Source organism: Elephas maximus, chromosome 1 (assembly GCF_024166365.1).
Source record: "Elephas maximus indicus isolate mEleMax1 chromosome 1, mEleMax1 primary haplotype, whole genome shotgun sequence".
Classification (NCBI taxonomy): domain Eukaryota; kingdom Metazoa; phylum Chordata; class Mammalia; order Proboscidea; family Elephantidae; genus Elephas; species Elephas maximus.
In genome coordinates this window covers 218047454-218055271 of record NC_064819.1, presented here as the reverse complement: position 1 = coordinate 218055271, position 7818 = coordinate 218047454, and positions in this window count along the sequence as shown.

The window sequence follows — 7818 nt, the reverse complement described above, 5'->3', positions numbered from 1 at the left end:
CAATAATTCCCACATTCTGTTTGATCACCTTTCTTTGGAATGGGCACAAATATGAATCTTTTATAGTCGGTTGGCCAGGAAGCTGTCTTCCAAATTTCTTTACATAGACGAGTGAGCACCTCCAGCGCTGTGTCTGGTTTTTGAAACATCTCAATTGGTGTTCCATCAATTCCTGGAGCCTTGTTTTTTGCCAATGCCTTCAGTGTAGCTTGGACTTCTTCCTTCAGTACCATCAGCTCTTGATCATATGCTACCTCCTGAAATGGTTGAATGTCGACCAATTCTTTTTCGTGCAGTAACTCTGTGTATTCCTTACATCTTCTTCTGATGTTTTCTGTGTCATTCAATATTTTCCCTGTAGAATCCTTCAGCATTGCAACTTGAGGCTTGAATTTTTTGTTCAGTTCTTTCCACTTGAGAAATGCCAAGCTTGTTCTCCTCTTTTGGTATTCTAACTCCAGGTCTTTGCACATTTCACTATAATACTTTGTCTTCTCAAGACTCCCTTTGAAATTTTCTGTTCAGCTCTTTTGCTTCATTATTTCTTATGTTCACTTTAGCTACTCTACATTCAAGAGCAAGTTTCAGTCTCCTCTGACATCTAGTTTGGTTTTATCTTTCCTGTCTTTTAAATGACCTCTTGCTTTCTTCATATATGATATCCTTGATGTCATCCTACAACTTGTCTGCTCTTCAGTCATTAATGTTCAATGTGTCAAATGTATTCTTGACGTGGTCTCTAAATTCAGGTGGGATATACTCAAGGTTATATTTTGTTTCCCATGGACTTGCTCTAATTTTCTTTGCTTCAACTTGAACTTGCATTTGTGTAATTGATAGTCTGTTCAGCAGTCACCTCAGGCCTTGTTTTGGTTGATGATATTGAGTTTCTTCATCATCTCTTTCCAAAGATGTAGTTGATTTGATTCCTGTGTATACCGTCTGGCAAGGTTTAACAACCCTGCTTTAAAATTCCTTGCCCCCAAATCTGGTTTTCCACATTTCTTAAGAAAATTTTTCTTTTAGTCTTTCTATCTCTTTAGTAACTCACTTTCCCCCAATTTGCACACTTGGTTTGATAACAGATTAAACAATCTCTGAAGATGATATTTGTCAAACTGGTTTACCATAGAGCAGAAGTGAGAACACAATTTAGCACTAGGTTGTTGAATAAGTCCTAAACATTTCAAAGGCCAGCTGTTCAAGTTTAGTAAGTGACTCTGATGAAAACTGATTTGTAGTTATTTTCATTTTTACTTCCCCTACTCTTTCCTTCCAGCTGTTGGAGCCTATTTTGTTTCCTGTAGATGGAGAATAATTTTAGTTTCTTTTATTCTCAGAGTCAAATTGAAAAGGAAACAGAATAGCCATTTCAGTATAGTCTTGTGACATCCCTTTGACGTGGTCCAGATGGCTGTCATCATTGTTAAATACATGCCCCTCTCTCACCTGTCCCTAAGAATGTCCTCTGAGGATGTAAGCTATGCAGGCATTCAGCTTTACACATTTCATGGATTTTTTTTCCTCATATGTTTTACGGAAGATTAACACCATTTAAAAAGAGCACTCATAAAGTTCTTGCAAATGGCCCAAACCTTGTTGCATCTTGATGACAATTTAACGACAACGACAACAAAAGCATTATAAATGGCAAGGATACTGCTGTGTTTGTTTGCTTCAGCAAGTACTGTAGCTCAGAGAATATATGTAATTGTTTAATATACCTAAAGATGAGAACATTGACATGCCATCAGTATCTGGACAATTATTTTATTTATTTATTTATTTATTTTTTTTATAATAACTTTTATTAAGCTTCAAGTGAACGTTTACAAATCCAATCAGTCTGTCACATATAAGTTTACATACATCTCACTCCCTACTCCCACTTACTCTCCCCGTCTTGAGTCAGCCCTTTCAGTCTCTCCTTTCTTGACAATTTTGCCGGCTTCCCTCTCTCTCTATCCTCCCATCCCCCCTCCAGACAAGAGTTGCCAACACAATCTCAAGTGTACACCTGATATAATTAGCTCACTCTTCATCAGCGTCTCTCTCCCACCCGCTGACCAGTCCCTTTCATGTCTGATGAGTTGTCTTCAGGGATGGTTCCTGTCCTGTGTCAACAGAAGGTCTGGAGAGCATGACCGCCGGGATTCCTCTAGTCTCAGTCAGACCATTAAGTTTGGTCTTCTTATGAGAATTTGGGGTCTGCATCCCACTGCTCTCCTGCTCCCTCAGGGGTCCTCTGCTGAGCTCCCTGTCAGGGCAGTCATCGATTGTGGCCGGGCACCAACTAGTTCTTCTGGTCTCAGGATGATGTAGGTCTCTGGTTCATGTGGCCCTTTCTGTCTCTTGGGCTCTTAGTTGTCATGTGGGCTTGGTGTTCTTCATTTTCCTTTGCTCCAGGTGGGTTGAGACCAATTGCTGCATCTTAGATGGCTGCTTGTTAGCATTTAAGACCCCAGACGCCACATTTCAAAGTGGGATGCAGAATGATTTCATAATAGAATTATTTTGCCAATTGACTTAGAAGTCCCCGCAAACCATGTTCCCCAGACCCCCGCGCTTGCTCCGCTGAGCTTTGAAGCATTCATTTTATCCCGGAAACTTCTTTGCTTTTGGTCCAGTCCAATTGAGCTGACCTTCCATGTATTGAGTGTTGTCTTTCCCTTCACCTAAAGCAGTTCTTATCTACTGATTAATCAATAAAAAAACCCTCTCCCACCCTCCCTCCCTCCCCCCCTCGTAACCACAAAAGTATGTGTTCTTCTCAGGTTTACTATTTCTCAAGATCTTATAATAGTGGTCTTATACAATATTTGTCCTTTTGCCTCTGACTCATTTCGCTCAGCATAATGCCTTCCAGGTTCCTCCATGTTATGAAATGTTTCAGAGATTCGTCACTGTTCTTTATCGATGCGTAGTATTCCATTGTGTGAATATACCACAATTTATTTACCCATTCATCCGTTGATGGACACCTTGGTTGCTTCCAACTTTTTGCTATTGTAAACAGAGCTGCAATAAACATGGGTGTGCATATATCTGTTTGTATGAAGGCTCTTGTATCTCTAGGGTATATTCCGAGGAGTGGGATTTCTGGGTTGTATGGTAGTTCTATTTCTAACTGTTTAAGATAACGCCAGATAGATTTCCAAAGTGGTTGTACCATTTTACATTCCCACCAGCAGTGTATGAGAGTTCCAATCTCTCCGCAGCCTCTCCAACATTTATTATTTTGTGTTTTTTGGATTAATGCCAGCTTTGCTGGTGTGAGATGGAATCTCATCGTAGTTTTAATTTGCATTTCTCTAATGGCTAATGATCGAGAGCATTTTCTCATGTATCTGTTGGCTGCCTGAATATCTTCTTTAGAGAAATGTGTGTTCATATCCTTTGCCCACTTCTTGATTGGGTTGTTTGTCTTTTTGTGGTTGAGTTTTGACAGAATCATGTAGATTTTAGAGATCAGGCGCTGGTCGGAGATGTCATAGCTGAAAATTCTTTCCCAATCTGTAGGTGGTCTTTTTACTCTTTTGGTGAAGTCTTTAGATGAGCATAGGTGTTTGATTTTTAGGAGCTCCCAGTTATCGGGATTCTCTTCATCATTTTTGGTAATGTTTTGTATTCTGTTTATACCTTGTATTAGGGCTCCTAGGGTTGTCCCAATTTTTTCTTCCATGATCTTTATCGTTTTAGTCTTTATGTTTAGGTCTTTGATCCACTTGGAGTTAGTTTTTGTGCATGGTGTGAGGTATGGGTCCTGTTTCATTTTTTTGCAAATGGATATCCAGTTATGCCAGCACCATTTGTTAAAAAGGCTGTCTTTTCCCCAGTTAATTGACACTGGTCCTTTGTCAAATATCAGCTGCTCATACGTGGATGGATCTATGTCTGGGTTCTCAATTCTGTTCCATTGGTCTATGTGTCTGTTGTTGTACCAATACCAGGCTGTTTTGACTACTGTGGCTGTATAATAGGTTCTGAAGTCAGGTAAGGTGAGGCCTCCCACTTTCTTCTTCTTTTTCAGTAGTGCTTTGCTTATCCGGGGCTTCTTTCCCTTCCATATGAAATTGGTGATTTGTTTCTCTATCCCCTTAAAATATGACATTGGAATTTGGATCGGAAGTGCGTTAAATGTATAGATGGCTTTTGGTAGAATAGACATTTTTACTATGTTAAGTCTTCCTATCCATGAGCAAGGTATGTTTTTCCACTTAAGTATGTCCTTTTGAATTTCTTGTAGTAGAGCTTTGTAGTTTTCTTTGTATAGGTCTTTTACATCCTTGGTAAGATTTATTCCTAAGTATCTTATCTTCTTGGGGGCTACCGTGAATGGTATTGATTTGGTTATTTCCTCTTCGGTGTTCTTTTTGTTGATGTAGAGGAATCCAAGTGATTTTTGTATGTTTATTTTATAACCTGAGACTCTGCCAAACTCTTCTATTAGTTTCAGTAGTTTTCTGGAGGATTCCTTAGGGTTTTCTGTGTATATAATCATGTCATCTGCAAATAGTGATAACTTTACTTCTTCCTTGCCAATCCGGATACCTTTTATTTCTTTGTCTAGCCTGATTGCCCTGGCTAAGACTTCCAACACGATGTTGAATAAGAGCGGTGATAAAGGGCATCCTTGTCTGGTTCCCGTTCTCAAGGGAAATGCTTTCAGGTTCTCTCCATTTAGAGTGATATTGGCTGTTGGCTTTGCATAGATGCCCTTTATTATGTTGAGGAATTTTCCTTCAATTCCTATTTTGGTAAGAGTTTTTATCATAAATGGGTGTTGGACTTTGTCAAATGCCTTTTCTGCATCAATTGATAAGATCATGTGGTTTTTGTCTTTTGTTTTATTTATGTGATGGATTACATTAATGGTTTTTCTGATATTAAACCAGCCTTGCATACCTGGTATAAATCCCACTTGATCAGGGTGAATTATTTTTTTGATGTGTTGTTGGATTCTATTGGCTAGAATTTTGTTGAGGATTTTTGCATCAATGTTCATGAGGGATATAGGTCTATAATTTTCTTTTTTTGTAATGTCTTTACCTGGTTTTGGTATCAGGGAGATGGTGGCTTCATAGAATGAGTTGGGTAGTATTCCGTCATTTTCTATGCTTTGGAATACCTTTAGTAGTAGTGGTGTTAACTCTTCTCTGAAAATTTGGTAGAACTCTGCAGTGAAGCCGTCCGGGCCAGGACTTTTTTTTGTTGGGAGTTTTTTGATTACCGTTTCAATCTCTTTTTTTGTTATGGGTCTATTTAGTTGTTCTGCTTCTGAATGTGTTAGTTTAGGTAGGTAGTGTTTTTCAAGGAATTCATCCATTTCTTCTAGGTTTTCAAATTTGTTAGAGTACAATTTTTCATAATAATCTGAAATGATTCTTTTAATTTCATTTGGTTCTGTTGTGATGTGGTCCTTCTCATTTCTTATTCGGGTTATTTGTTTCCTTTCCTGTATTTCTTTAGTCAGTCTAGCCAATGGTTTATCAATTTTGTTAATTTTTTCAAAGAACCAGCTTTTGGCTTTGTTAATTCTTTCAATTGTTTTTCTGTTCTCTAATTCATTTAGTTCAGCTCTAATTTTTATTATTTGTTTTCTTCTGGTGCCTGATGGATTCTTTTGTTGCTCACTTTCTATTTGTTCAAGTTGTAGGGACAGTTCTCTGATTTTGGCTCTTTCTTCTTTTTGTATGTGTGCATTTATTGATATAAATTGACCTCTGAGCACTGCTTTTGCTGTGTCCCAGAGGTTTTGATAGGAAGTATTTTCATTCTCGTTGCTTTCTATGAATTTCCTTATTCCCTCCTTGATGTCTTCTATAACCCAGTCTTTTTTCAGGAGGGTATTGTTCATTTTCCAAGTATTTGATTTCTTTTCCCTCGTTCTTCTGTTATTGATCTCTAGTTTTATTGCCTTGTGGTCTGAGAAGATGCTTTGTAATATTTCGATGTTTTGGACTCTGCAAAGGTTTGTTTTATGACCTAATATGTGGTCTATTCTAGAGAATGTTCCATGTGCGCTAGAAAAAAAAGTATATTTTGCAGCAGTTGGGTGGAGAGTTCTGTATAAGTCAATGAGGTCAAGTTGGTTGATTGTTGTAATTAGATCTTCCGTGTCTCTGTTGAGCTTCTTACTGGATGTCCTGTCCTTCTCCGAAAGGGGTGTGTTGAAGTCTCCTACTATAATTGTGGAGGTATCTATCTCGCTTTTCAGTTCTGTTAAAATTTGATTTATATATCTTGCAGCCCTGTCATTGGGTGCGTAAATATTTAATATGGTTATATCTTCCTGATCAATTGTCCCTTTTATCATTATATAGTGTCCTTCTTTATCCTTTGTGGTGGATTTAAGTCTAAAGTCTATTTTGTCAGAAATTAATATTGCTACTCCTCTTCTTTTTTGCTTATTGTTTGCTTGATATACTTTTTTCCATCCTTTGAGTTTTAGTTTGTTTGTGTCTCTAAGTCTAAGGTGTGTCTCTTGTAGGCAGCATATAGATGGATCGTGTTTCTTTATCCAGTCTGTGACTCTCTGTCTCTTTATTGGTGCATTTAGTCCATTTACATTCAGGGTAATTATAGATAAATAAGTTTTTAGTGCTGTCATTTTGATGCCTTTTTATGTGTGTTGTTGACAATTTCATTTTTCCACATACTTTTTTGTGCTGAGGCGTTTTTCTTAGTAAATTGTGAGATCCTCACTTTCATAGTGTTTGACTTTATGTTAGTTGAGTCGTTACGTTTTTCTTGGTTTTTGTCTTGAGTTATAGAGTTGTTATACCTTTTTGTGGTTACCTCATTATATACCCCTATTTTTCTAAGTAAAAACCTAACTTGTATTGTTCTATATCGCCTTGTATCACTCTCCATATGGCAGTTCAATGCCTCCTGTATTTAGTCCCTCTTTTTGATTATTGTGATCTTTTACCTATTGACTTCCATGATTCCCTGTTATGTGTATTTTTTTTTTAATTAATCTTAATTTGTTTGTTTTTGTGATTTCCCTATTTGAGTTGATATCAGGACGTTCTGTTTTGTGACCTTGTGTTGTGCTGATATCTGATATTATTGGTTCTCTGACCAAACAATATCCTTTAGTATTTCTTGTAGCTTTGGTTTGGTTTTTGCAAATTCTCTAAACTTGTGTTTGTCTGTAAATATCTTAATTTCGCCTTCATATTTCAGAGAGAGTTTTGCTGGATATATGATCCTTGGTTGGCAGTTTTTCTCCTTCAGTGGTCTGTATATATCGTCCCATTCCCTTCTTGCCTGCATGGTTTCTGCTGAGTAGTCAGAACATATTCTTATTGATTCTCCCTTGAAGGAAACCTTTCTTTTCTCCCTGGCTGCTTTTAAAATTTTCTGTTTATCTTTGGTTTTGGTGAGTTTGATGATAATATGTCTTGGTGTTTTTCTTTTTGGATCAATCTTAAATGGGGTTCGATGAGCATCTTGGATAGATATCCTTTCGTCTTTCATGATGTCAGGGAAGTTTTCTGTCAGAAGTTCTTCAACTATTTTCTCTGTGTTTTCTGTCCCCCCTCCCTGTTCTGGGACTCCAATCACCCGCAGGTTATCCTTCTTGATAGAGTCCCACATAATTCTTAGGGTTTCTTCATTTTTTTTAATTCTTTTATCTGATTTTTTTTCAGCTATGTTGGTGTTGATTCCCTGGTCCTCCAGATGTCCCAGTCTGCATTCTAATTGCTCGAGTCTGCTCCTCTGACTTCCTAGTGTGTTGTCTAATTCTGTTATTTTATTGTTAATCTTTTGGATTTCTACATGTTGTCTCTCTATGGATTCTTGCAACTTATT